Here is a 12,181-nt window from a genome sequence, read left to right as displayed (position 1 = left end):
TATCCCTCAACTGGTGGCTCAGCCGAGAAAATCTGGCAAAAGGTATACCTTGGATTCAATATCCAATGTCGTCAGTTACAACAGACACCAGCAAACGCGGTTGGGGAGCTGTGACATCTCAAGGAGTCTTTCAGGGAATCTGGCCCAAAAAGATGAACGACCAGTCCCCCAATTTTAGATAATTGAGAGCAGTAGAAGAAGCCTTGAAAGCAGCAAAGCCAATAATCCAGGGAACTCATGTCTGAGTTTACTCCAGTAACATGGCTACCATTGCTTATATACGTCATCAGGGTAGCACAAAATTCGAGAGTCTGCAGCAGGTCTCAGCAAGAATTTTCTGTTAGGCAGAATATCACCTCTTGTCTTTATCGGCTCTCCACCTAAAAGGATCCAACAACATCGAAGCTGATTTTCTGAGCAGGACAGATGTAGACCCAGGGGAATGAAGCCTCAATATGAGAGTATTCCAGGATATAACCAAAAAATGGGGTCTCCAGGAGGTGGATCTGTTCGCAAGCCGAGAAAATGCCAAAACAAAGAGTTACTTCTCCATAGGTCCAAACGAAACCCAATCAAGCTTGGATGCCTTCACTCAGCCGTGGAACTTCAGGCTAGCCTATGCATTCCCTCCAATTCCATTGTTACCAAGGACTCTGCAGAAGATCAGAACCGACAGGGTCAAGAACCTACCACTGGACCACGACCTACGTCAAAGTACCATTTCTCACCCGGCTCCCCACAGTCTATGCTTGGCAGCCTAGCTTCTGAAACCACAATCCTGAGAGCCAGAGGCCTTTCAGATGCCATCATATCCACTTTACAAAAAAGTAGAAAACAGGTCACAAATGCTATCTATTCCAAGGTATGGAAGACCTTCTCGGTGTGGTATGGATCCACCCCCATAGATCCCTTTCACCTTAACATGGCGAATATCCTAGACTTTCTACAGGATGGCTTATCCAAAGGACTAAAACCAAGTACCTTGAAGGTCCAGGTGACGGCCCTGAGCTCCCACTTCTACCAGAACCTGGCAGACCATCGATGGATAAGGAGATTCATGTCAGCTGCCTCCAGAATCCATCCAAGAAAATCCAACATAGTTCCATCTTGGGACTTGAATATAGTACTGAAAGGTCTAACTATTCCACCGTTCGACCCTGTGGACCAGATCCAGATAGACCGACTGTCCTGGAAAGCAGCACTACTTGTAGCCATTACAACAGCCAGAAGAGTGGGTGAGATTCTGGCCCTATCCGATAGGGAGCCTTATTTAAGAATTCTGGACAACAGAATAATACTCTCCTAGACCCTTCCTTTTTACCAAAAATGACATTTGACTTCCACAGGTCCGAAGAAATAATTTTGCCCTCCTTCTGTGACAATACAAGAGAGAAGAAGGATTTCATTCTGTGGATGTACGACGAACGGTTCTATTCTACCTGAACCAAACAAAACCTTGAAGGAAATATCAGAATCTTTTTGTCCAGTATGGTGGACCAAATAAGGGAAAGAAAGCCTCCAAGAGCTCCCTGGCAAACTGGATCAAGAAAGCGATCATGGACACTTATAGAAATCAGGACCTATCTCCTCCTGAATCACTAAAAGCCCATTCAGCTGTTGCTGTCTCCTGGGCAGAAAGGACCAATGCGTCCATTGAGCAGATTTGCAGAGCGGCTACCTAGTCCTCGGTCCATACCATCACTAAACACTACAGATTAGATTTAATGTCTATAAGAGATCTAGCTTTTGGCAGGAAAGTCCGGCAGGCTGTTGTCCCTCCCTAACCATTATTCTTTGGTATTTCTCCTGTGTGCTGTTGTGGAGGGGATTAGAGAAAATAAAATTACACTTACCGGTAATTGGGTTTCTAAGACCCTCCACGACTGCACGGGTAATTTCCTCCCCCTAATAAGTGATGTTCACTGGATTCCTTAGTGTAAATAAAAAACTCAAGCATTCAATCTGTGTGGTCCTTCAAAAACACTGGGGATTGAGTGAAGGGGAGGTCTATTTATACCTCTTGTTTCCTATCCCTAATAAGGATGGGGAGTCAACCTCCTGTGTGCTGTCGTGGAGGGTCTTAGAAACCCAATTACCGGTAAGGGTAATTATATTTTCTTACTATTGCACCAACAGTTGTCTCGTTCTCACCCAGGGTCTTACTGTCTGACTTATGGTTTTGTAGCCCATTCCAGCCTTGTGCAGGTCTATGATCTTGTCCCTGACATCCTTATACAGCTCTTTGGTTTTTCCGATGTTGTAGATTTTAGAATCTGACTGATTGAGTCTGTGGACATGAGTCTTTTATAAAGGACAGCTGTCTTTAATGCAGGTTGATTAGGAGCGTCTATCTGGTCTGTAGGAGCCAGAACTATTAATGATTGGTAGGGGATCAAATACTTATTTCTCACCGCAAAAATGCAAATAAATTTATATAATTTATACAATCTGGATTTTCTGGATTTTATTTTTGATATTCTATCTTTCAATGTTAAAATTAACCTATCCTTAAAATTATAGACTGTTCAAGTCTTTGTCAGTAATAAGGTGCTGGCCTTCTAGCTCCGACCAACGATGTCACAGCAGGATCCTGATCGCTGCTGCGTGTCAAACACAACGATATCGCTATCCAGGACGCTGCAACGTCACGGATCGCTATCGTTATCGTTGTTCAGTGTGAAGGTACCTTTAGAATTAGTTGGTTTCTAACTTTGCACAAGATGACTGCTAGAGCCATCATGGCTGTTAACTAATATTATAACTGACCATTCTCTTGCATAAAGTAGCCAGTAAAGGCTAAGCAAACGGCTGTGAGCTGATAGTAACAGACTGGGAACATTTATGGCTTTTGTATCCTTCCCAGAATATAAACATCAACCCTCAGCCGTCGTTTCTCACGGGGGGAGCGCGGCCTATCGCCGCCGGGTGTCAGCTGATTATTACAGCTGACATCTGGCACTACGTGCCAGGAGCAGTCACGGACCGCTCCCGGCACATTAACACCTGGAACACTGCGATCAAGCATGATTGCAGCGTTCTGGCGGCATAGGAAAGCATCGTGCAGTGAGGGGGCTCCCTGCGTGCTTCCCTGAGACCCTCGGAATAGCGCAATGGGATCGTGTTGTTCTGAGCGTCTCCTCCTTCCTCCTCCCTGAGGCCGCCGATCCAAAATGGCTGCGGGTTTCCTACCGGGTCCTGCAGGGAGGTGGCTTGCAAGCGCCTGCAGCACTGCCTGTCAGATCGCTGATCTGACACAGTGCTGTGCAAAGTGTCAGATCAGTGATGCGACACTATAACTTGATGTCCCACCCCGGGACAAAGTAAAAAAAAAATATATATATATATCGTGTGTAAAAAAAAAAAAAAAAATCCTAAGTAAATAAATATATATATATATATATATATATATATATATATATATATATATATATATATATATAGTTCCAATAAATAATTTTTTTTCATCTATATTAAAAAAACTATAAAAGTACACATATTTAGTATCGCCGCGTCTGTAATGACCCGATCTATAAAACTGTCCCACTAGTTAAAGGGACTCTGTCACCTGAATTTGGAGGGAACAATTTTCAGCCATAGAGGCGGGGTTTTCAGCTGTTTGATTCACCCTTTCCTTAGCCGCTGGCTGGCAATCTTGCCTTGCGCAGGCATGTACTATGGAGGACAGAGTATGAACTTCAATCCAATATTGCAGCCAGCATGCAGCCAGCGGGTAAGGAAAGGGTGAATCAAACAGCCGAAAACCCCGCCTCTATGGCTGAAAATTGTTCCCTCCAAATTCAGGTGACAGAGTCCCTTTAACCCCTTCAGTGAACACCGTAAAAAAAAAAGGCTTTATTATACCGCCGAACAAAAAGTGGAATAACACGCGATCAAAAAGACGGATATAAATAACCATGGTACCGCTGAAAACGTCATCTTGTCCCGCAAAAAAAAACAGCTGCCATACAGTGTTATCAGCGAAAAAGCAAAAAACTTATAGTCCTCAGAATAAAGAGATGCAAAAATATTAATTTTTTATATAACATAGTTTTTATCGTATAAAAGCGCCAAAACATTAAAAAATGATATAAATGAGGTATCGCTGTAATCGTACTGACCCGAAGAATAAAACTGGTTTATCCATTTTACCAAACGTGGAACGGTATAAACTCCCCCCCAAAAAAAAGAAATTCATGAATAGCTGTTTTTTGGCCATTCTGCCTCACAAAAATCGGAATAAAAAGTGATCAAAAAATGTCACGTGCACGAAAATGGTACCAATAAAAACGTCAACGGATTTTTATGATGGGCAGCTGTCACACACTAAAAGACGCTTTTTATTGCAAAAAATATTTTTTTGCTTTGCCACATTTTGAGAGCTATAATTTTTCCATACTTTGGTCCGCAGAGTCATGTCAGGTCTTGTTTTTTGCGGGACAAGTTGACGTGTTTATTGGTAACATTTTCGGGCACGTGACATTTCTTGATCGCTTTTTATTCCGATTTTTGTGAGGCAGTATGACCAAAAAACAGCTATTCATGAATTTATTTTTTTTTTGGGTGGGGGGGGGCGTTTATACCGTTCCGCGTTTGGTAAAATGGATAAAGCAGTTTTATTCTTCAGGTCAGTACGATTACAGCGATACCTCATTTAGATTATTTTTTTATGGTTTGGCACTTTTATACGATAAGGCTGTGTGCACACCATGCAGATTTGGTGCAGAATTTTCTGCACAAAATCTGCATCTTCTGGCAGAAAACGCAGCTGACAATTCCTGCGGTTTTTATGCGGTTTTAATGCGGTTTTTATGCGTTTTTAGTGCGGATTTTTCAGTGCAGTTTTTGTGCGGTTTTTATGCGTTTTTTCATGCGGATTTGTCAGCGTTTTTGTAAGCTAAATAAAGAGACAAAGTTTATAAAAAAAAATAAAAATTACGTGATGTCATTTCCTAGTCCAACCTCTTCTCAATCTCCATTTTGGAAAGCCATATAAGCACTTTCTGACAGGTCTCACCATGAGTGCTAATGGTAGTGATCAACGCAGGGAAGAACGTAGCCCACCGCATACTGAACAGCATGTGAAAACTACTGTCCGGATACGCAGGCCACAACGCCTCCAGATGCTTGGGGTTTTACTGGAGTATCTGAATCAGCAAAGATTGCAGGTAAGACTACTTTCACATTTCCGACTTTTGGCAAGCGTTGCAATGCCTCGTTCTGTGGAAAAAACGCATCCTGCAAAGTTGCCTGCAGGATGCGTTTTTTCATCATAGACTTGTATTACTGACGCATCGCGACGTATGGACACACGTTCCATATGTCATGCACTGGATGCGTCGGTATTTGGTGGACCGTCATAGCGAATAAATGTTCAAGGGAACCCTTTTTCGTACGTCGGGTCCTGCAATTTTAAAGTGCGATAGCGCTACCAGAACTACAGCACCTCCTCCCTTGGACTTAACTATGGGCAGCGGACGCGTTGAAACACTGGTCCTCGGCTGGGATCACACATACGCGATATATGTCTGAGTCTCGCCAGTGAAATCCCACCTCTGGCGCTGGCACTCTTGAGTGGAGCGTGCAGCTCCATGTGTTGCTATGCGGGTGCACGCTCCGCTCCGGTGTCCAGGCGCAAGAGGAGTGATTTCACCTGTGAGACTCGGCCGTATCTCGCGTATGTGTGATCCCGGTCCAATGTTTGGGTGTACGCAAAGGTCAGTTTGGTTTTATGTAAATTATTATTTTTTTTTTTATATACATTTTCCGGGCGCATGGTACACAAACACATACACACATGGATGGCCACCACGAAAGGAAAGTGCTGTTCACCAGTGGAAGGTGATATAGAGGATCGCGTTATTCTCCCTGGCTCAGCACACGAACTCTTTATCACGTGCTGCTGGTGACCAGCGCTTTTCTTATTCCATGGTGGCCATCCATGTGTTACTAATGTCTGACACAATTACACCTGTACACAGATATCACTGGTCAATTAGTTCTTACTGTTAGTATTGTGACATGTGAAACAAACCTGTCAGTAGTTTTTGCCGCTATAGAACTTGTTGAAAACCGACCTATCTACTGCATTGTTACATTGACTGGGGAAGTTTGACTGGGGAGTTATTGGCAGCATTGGAAGATGTTCTTGAAAAAACAGAAAGGCGGTGACATAGCGGCCCTAACTGCTGACAGGTTTCCTTTAACTTGAGGGTGACATTACTAATAATCTTTTCTTTTCCTTGCAGATTTCTGGCCACAGGAGAGAGCTATACATTCCTACACCTCCAATTTAGAGTTGGTAAATCTACCATCTCTCAAATTGTGAGGTGCACATGTACCGTCATCTGGCAGAAGTTGAAGCCCATAGTGATGCCTTCCCCAACCGAGGAGACTTGGCTGCAAGTTGCAGCAGGCTTTCAGTCTGTGGCCAATTTCCCAAACTGCATAGGTGCAGTTGATGGTAAACATGTAAGGGTTCAGCAGCCACCACGTTCAAGATCACACTTCTTTAATTATAAGAAGTATTTTTCAGTGGTCCTGATGGCGGTGGCTGATGCCCATTACAAATTTGTTGTCATTGACGTTGGTGCCTATGGTAGTATCGGGGATTCTCGGGTGTTGTGAACGTCACAGATACAAATTCTTCAAGATGGCGGAACGCTCCCAGCCCCAAGACCTTTGCCAGGTTCCACACATCCAGTACCCTTTGTGATGGTATCGGTTGAGGCCTTTGCTTTAATGACCAACCTGCTGCGCCCATACCCACGAAGGGGACTGGATGCCCGACGGAGGATTTTTAATTATCGGCTGAGTCGTGCACGAAGATACGTGGAATGCACCTTTGGGATCCTGAGCAGTCAGTGGAGGATCTTTCATACACCCATTCAGCTGGATATTGACACCGTTGACACTGTGATTAAGGCTTGCTGTGTGCTCCACAACTATGCTTGTGACTACAGCACTGACATAGATGTGGAGCACCAGCAAGCCTGTATTTAATCCAGTGGTCAACGTGGGTCTGGGAAGACCATCCAGCGCCGGTGTGTGTGTGAGAGAAACCTTCACTGATTACTTTATGAATCCAGAAGGTGCCGTGCACTGGCAATACTCCTGTGTCAGTGATGTGCAGCCAGACCAGCAGAAGATGGACGAAAACTAAACCGAAGACTGAAAACTACACTGAAGACCAAGAAACATTTTTACACTTTTTTTCGTCAAACATTTGTATTATCTTTTCACTTATTAAAAATAATTAATAATCTTACTATTTTTCGCTTTATTTAAAATTATACTTTTTTTTCTTTTTAGTATAAATTATGAGTGATGGGAAAAAGAGATTATGTAATGCTGAGGGCCAATTGTCGTGTGTGTGCTGTCCCGGGAACGGAGGGTTACCATAGTGGCTTCATCAGGGCCCAATCATTAGTTGTAGACCTAGAAAGATATTTTTTTCATCGTATATTCTATAGGTCAAAGAAATGTTATTTTAAAAATAAGAAAAGGCAAATTTTAGGGAGTTTAGTAAATAATAACAAAATTTGTGATTAATAAAAGCCAAATCATATACCCCTTATGTTATTATAGAAGATATACGCTATGGGATGGTGAAAATTCAAATTAGTTATAAATCATTAAAAAAAAGGTATGAAAAAAGTAGTCATTGCTTAGTTAAACTTCATTCTTTTATTAATTATTTTTAAACTAAATCTCAATTATAGCACGAGTTGATTTTCAGAAAAAACTTGTCGGGTATGGGCATTCAAAAATAGTGTGACAGAATATTATGGAACAGCATTATGACTGTCAACATTTTAACTAATGTAACATAGTATACTCCGGGCCAAATCCAAAGTGGTCGGAGTTGGTATCAGAGTAGTACTGGCTAGTAGGCCGGTGATACCGTTGGTCATGTTGCAGTGGCTGTGGCGGTGTTGGTGGTGGAGGTCTCACACTATGTGTGATACCTGTTACAAATGTCCAGTAGAGGGGCAATTGTTGCAGGATCCTCGAACGCATCCAAAAGGGCATGGACAGAGCTCATAAAATTTGCTCAGTCTTTCCGGTGCCAATAACCGTGCCTTGTTTGCTATAGTAGACCCAAAAAGATCCAGATAATCCTCTTTGGCCGATTTGTTTAGAAGATCAATGGTCTCATTGTCCCTTTTTGAGGTTTTATCTTCTGATTTTTGTTGAATTTTTTTTTGGGGGGTGGGACGGTTATTGGCAACGGAACGACAGAGGTTCCTTGGGTTCTTGGCACATCACTTTGGTCAGCCGAAGATGTTGAACCGGAACATATTCCCGAAGTGCCTGCGACAACAGGGATAGAGCCTGGTGAGCCCAAAGCAGATGCGTCATCTGCTGACTCTGCTGTTTCTGGTGTTGAGTCCTCTACGGGTTCAGGAGCTGGAATGTTCCCTTCAGTGCTGTGAAAAAAAAAGGAATTTTTAAGTTTTATACAATAAATTATATTCATCATTACTGCATTCACTTTAGTTTTAACAAATCACCTCCTCAAAGTCCTGGTGAGCAAGAAACTTAGGTCCTCATACAAGCTGAAGCTCCCTTTGACCGGGGTAGACCCGCTTTTGGACCGGTTGGTCTGAATTTTTTGGAAGCGGTCTCGCACTGAGCGCCACCGCTGTTTGACCTCTTTATCTAAAACAATAAAATAATATGATCATTACATTCCCTTGAAAAATTATTATTTCTGAAAAAAAATACTAATTTGCAGCTGCAGGCTACAGCTGTAGCCGTCATAATGCGGATAGAGGTCACGTAAAATCCTCGTCCAGCAATTTTCACGTGCATACTTGTCTTTATATGCCTCATCGTCCGGATCCCATATGGCGGGCATGTCCCTTATCTATAATGGATAACAAAATGTAATTAAAAACCTTCCTCAGATGTAATAGTTAGACATTAAAAAAAGGAATAATCTAAAAAAAAAAAATTAGTAATTGTAGACACACCGATATGTTTTATATATAAATATATAACATATCTATATATATATATATATATATATATATATATATATATATATATATATATATATATATATATATATATATATATATATATATATAATTGTCTAAGGGGTACTTACGTCTTTCTGTCGGCAACTTCTGTCACGGATATTCATTCGCTGATTGGTCTCGCCAGCTGCCTGTCATGGCTGCCGCGACCAATCAGCGACGGGCACAGTCGGATTAGTCCCTCCCTACTCCCCTGCAGTCACTGCCCGGCGCCCGCTCCATACTCCCCGCAGTCACCGCTCACACAGGGTTAATGCCAGCGGTAACGGACCGCGTTATGCTGCGGTTAACTCACTCCGTTACCGCCGCTATTAACCCTGTGTGACCAAGTTTTTACTATTGAGTCTACCTATGCAGCCTCAATAGTAAAAACATCTAATGTTAATAATAATTTAAAAAAAACCAAATCATTATATACTCACCTTCCGCCGCCTTTCCGACGCTCCAGTGACCGGTTCATGCAAGCCATGTGACCGCGACATCATCGCAGGCCCTGCGCGAGAAGGACCTCCCGTGACGTCACACTCATGTGACCGCGACATCATCGCAGGCCCTGCGCGAGAAGGACCTGCCGTGACGTCACGGTCATGTGACCGCGACGTCATCACACCCTCGGACCGGAAGCTGCTGCCTGAACCGAACACAGGCGACAGAACTACAAGGGGCCCCTCGGAAGGTGAGTATATGTTTATTTTTTAACCTGTGACACATCGCTGTGCAATATATAAGGTGGCTCTGTGCTGTATACTACGTCACTGGGCAATATACTACGTGGACATGCACATTCTAGAATACCCGATGCATTAGAATCAGGCCACCATCTAGTATATTATATATATATATATAGATATATATAGAGATATATATATATATATATATATATATATATATATATATATATATTTATATATATTATAAATACATATGTAGACCCATAGAGAGAGTGTAGGGCAGATATTAACCCAAAGATGTAGCATGGTTTAGGAAACCCCCGGAATCATAACCAAAAAAGATTTCCAGGATCCTGTTTTATGTCATAGACTTGTATTAGCGACGGATTGTGACAGATGGCCATCCGTTGAATCTGTTGTGAGCAGGATCGGGCATTAAATCAGTGTCCACATAATGCAAAGTTTAAACAGATGCGGCACTCACCCGAATGTTGCAGAAATCAGTCCTGGACCCGTAGAAGCGCATCCGCGTGAAACTGCCGTCGTCCATTTTCTTCTCACCGCACCCCTCTCTGTCTCCTGCTGCCTCTCCGCAAATGTCTAATGCCACATAAAGCGAATAAAAGACACTGATTTCTGCAACATTCGGGTGAGTGCCGCATCTGTTTAAACTTTGCATTATGTGGATTTCTATTTTCTTGTTATATGAAGAGCACCTCCCGTACATGCAAGAATAGAGCTTTGTGTTAGAAGTCTTTGGAAAAATCTGTCCTCTATAGTCACAGCCTGTGAAGATTATCCACATTACCTGGTGCCGCTCAATTCTGGATCTGTTGTTTGGTGTGCATTAAATCAGTGTCCGTTGGGTGGAGGCAACGGAGATAGAAACGATAGAAAGAAGCCTAACATGGCCCTTGGCCGGGATGACACATTCGAAAAACACGGCCAAGTCATGCATGTTAATACCTGTCCTTGGCTAACGCACTTTTGAGCGTATTTTGCAGCTCCAGGTATTGCTCTGCAGCCGCAGGCTACAATCATGACTTTAACAGCAGCAATGGCAGGCATTAACAAGCAAGAATTTACTGTGTTTAACACATATGTAATCCCGGCCTAGTCCCTCTCTTCCCACTGCCTGGTAGCGTTCAGAAATGTTTTAATAACTATTGCCAGAGTAAGGTGACGTTAACCCCGGTTTATAGCCTAGAGAGGGGCCATGGATATTGGCCCCCCCGGCTACAACTACCAGCCCGCAGCCTCCCCAGAAATGGCGCATCTCTAAGATGCGCCAAATCTGGCGCTTAGCCTCTCTCTTCCCACTCCCGAGTAGCGGTGGGATATGGGGTAATAAGGGGTTAACGTCACCTTGACATTGTAAGGTGACGTTAACCCCGGTTAATAATGGAGAGGCATCTATAAGACGCCTATCCATTATTAACCCCAAATTACTGAACACAAAAAAAAAAAGACACAGTAAAAAGTATTTTAATGTTCCAAGTTTTACCATACTTACCAATCACAATCTGTTCTTGTCTTTTCCGACGTAGTCCATTAATATCGATTGTCCCACGACGATCTGTCATGGAGAACAGCCACACCAGGAGATGTGACTGCTCTCCACGGCTTCCCAAACACAATGACAGGAGCAAAAGCTCCTGCAGTGTGTCTGCACATGCGCAAGAGTTTACCGGAGTTCAATGAGCTCCGGGACTCACACTTTACGACACTGCTGCATGAGAAAATTTCACAGCAGTCCAATTGCCGTAAAGTGAGCTCCCGGAGTTCATTTAACTCCAGGAAAAGAACGGGAAGCTCTGATACACTGCAGGAGCGATTAACTACTGCAGTGTATCACCGGAGGACGTCGTGGGACAAGCGATATATATGGATTACGATGGAGAAGATTTTTTTTTTTGGGGGGGGGGGACAGGATGATCGTGGATGGTGGCCTTCGGGGACGTATGTGGTGAGTATGTACTACATGTTATATGTTGTATGTAATGTATGTTTTATGTGTGTTTGTGTTTTTAACCCATTGTAGTCAGTTGCCTGACGATGGGACAACTCTCCCATCATCACATTTCGATGGGAGAAGTAGTCCCATCCGACGAATGACTACAATGAGTCACTACCGACACACAGATACACAGACAGACACACAGACAGACAGACACTACATACCATTTCAACCATACGCCTCACATCGATCCCCATTTGACGGTACGACTCCATTTTCGCTACACTCCGCCCACACACTTCCTCCACATCACTGACATCACTTCCTCCTGCAGCGTTTTTGACACCCAAATCCGCAGATAATCTGCAGATGGTTTTTACATCTGCAGTTTTTCTGCGGATTTGACACACAAAATGGAAGTCTGTGGGTGCAGAAATGCTGCAGTTCCGCACAAAAGAAGTGACATGCACTTCTTTTAAATCCGCTGCGTTTCTGCTTGGATTTTTTTGCACCAT

At 43.1% G+C, this 12,181-nt stretch overlaps 1 protein-coding gene and 1 long non-coding RNA gene across 5 annotated transcripts in view; one reads left to right on the top strand and one right to left on the bottom strand.

Moving 5' to 3' along the window:
* HUS1 (HUS1 checkpoint clamp component) overlaps positions 1–12,181 on the top strand; it is a 113,058-nt gene that overhangs the window by 50,123 nt on the left and 50,754 nt on the right. The window lies entirely within an intron of this gene.
* LOC143782207 (uncharacterized) lies at positions 7,675–10,822 on the bottom strand. Its single transcript, XR_013216892.1, has 4 exons — positions 10,518–10,822; positions 8,814–8,866; positions 8,511–8,658; positions 7,675–8,426 (listed from the first exon to the last, which is right to left on the bottom strand). It is a non-coding gene; the product is annotated as an uncharacterized LOC143782207 (long non-coding RNA).

The sequence above is a fragment of the Ranitomeya variabilis genome, chromosome 6 (assembly GCF_051348905.1).
Source record: "Ranitomeya variabilis isolate aRanVar5 chromosome 6, aRanVar5.hap1, whole genome shotgun sequence".
NCBI classification, from domain to species: Eukaryota; Metazoa; Chordata; class Amphibia; order Anura; family Dendrobatidae; genus Ranitomeya; species Ranitomeya variabilis.
The sequence above is the reverse complement of the archived record's forward strand: the minus strand, read 5'-3'. Positions and strand labels throughout refer to the sequence as shown.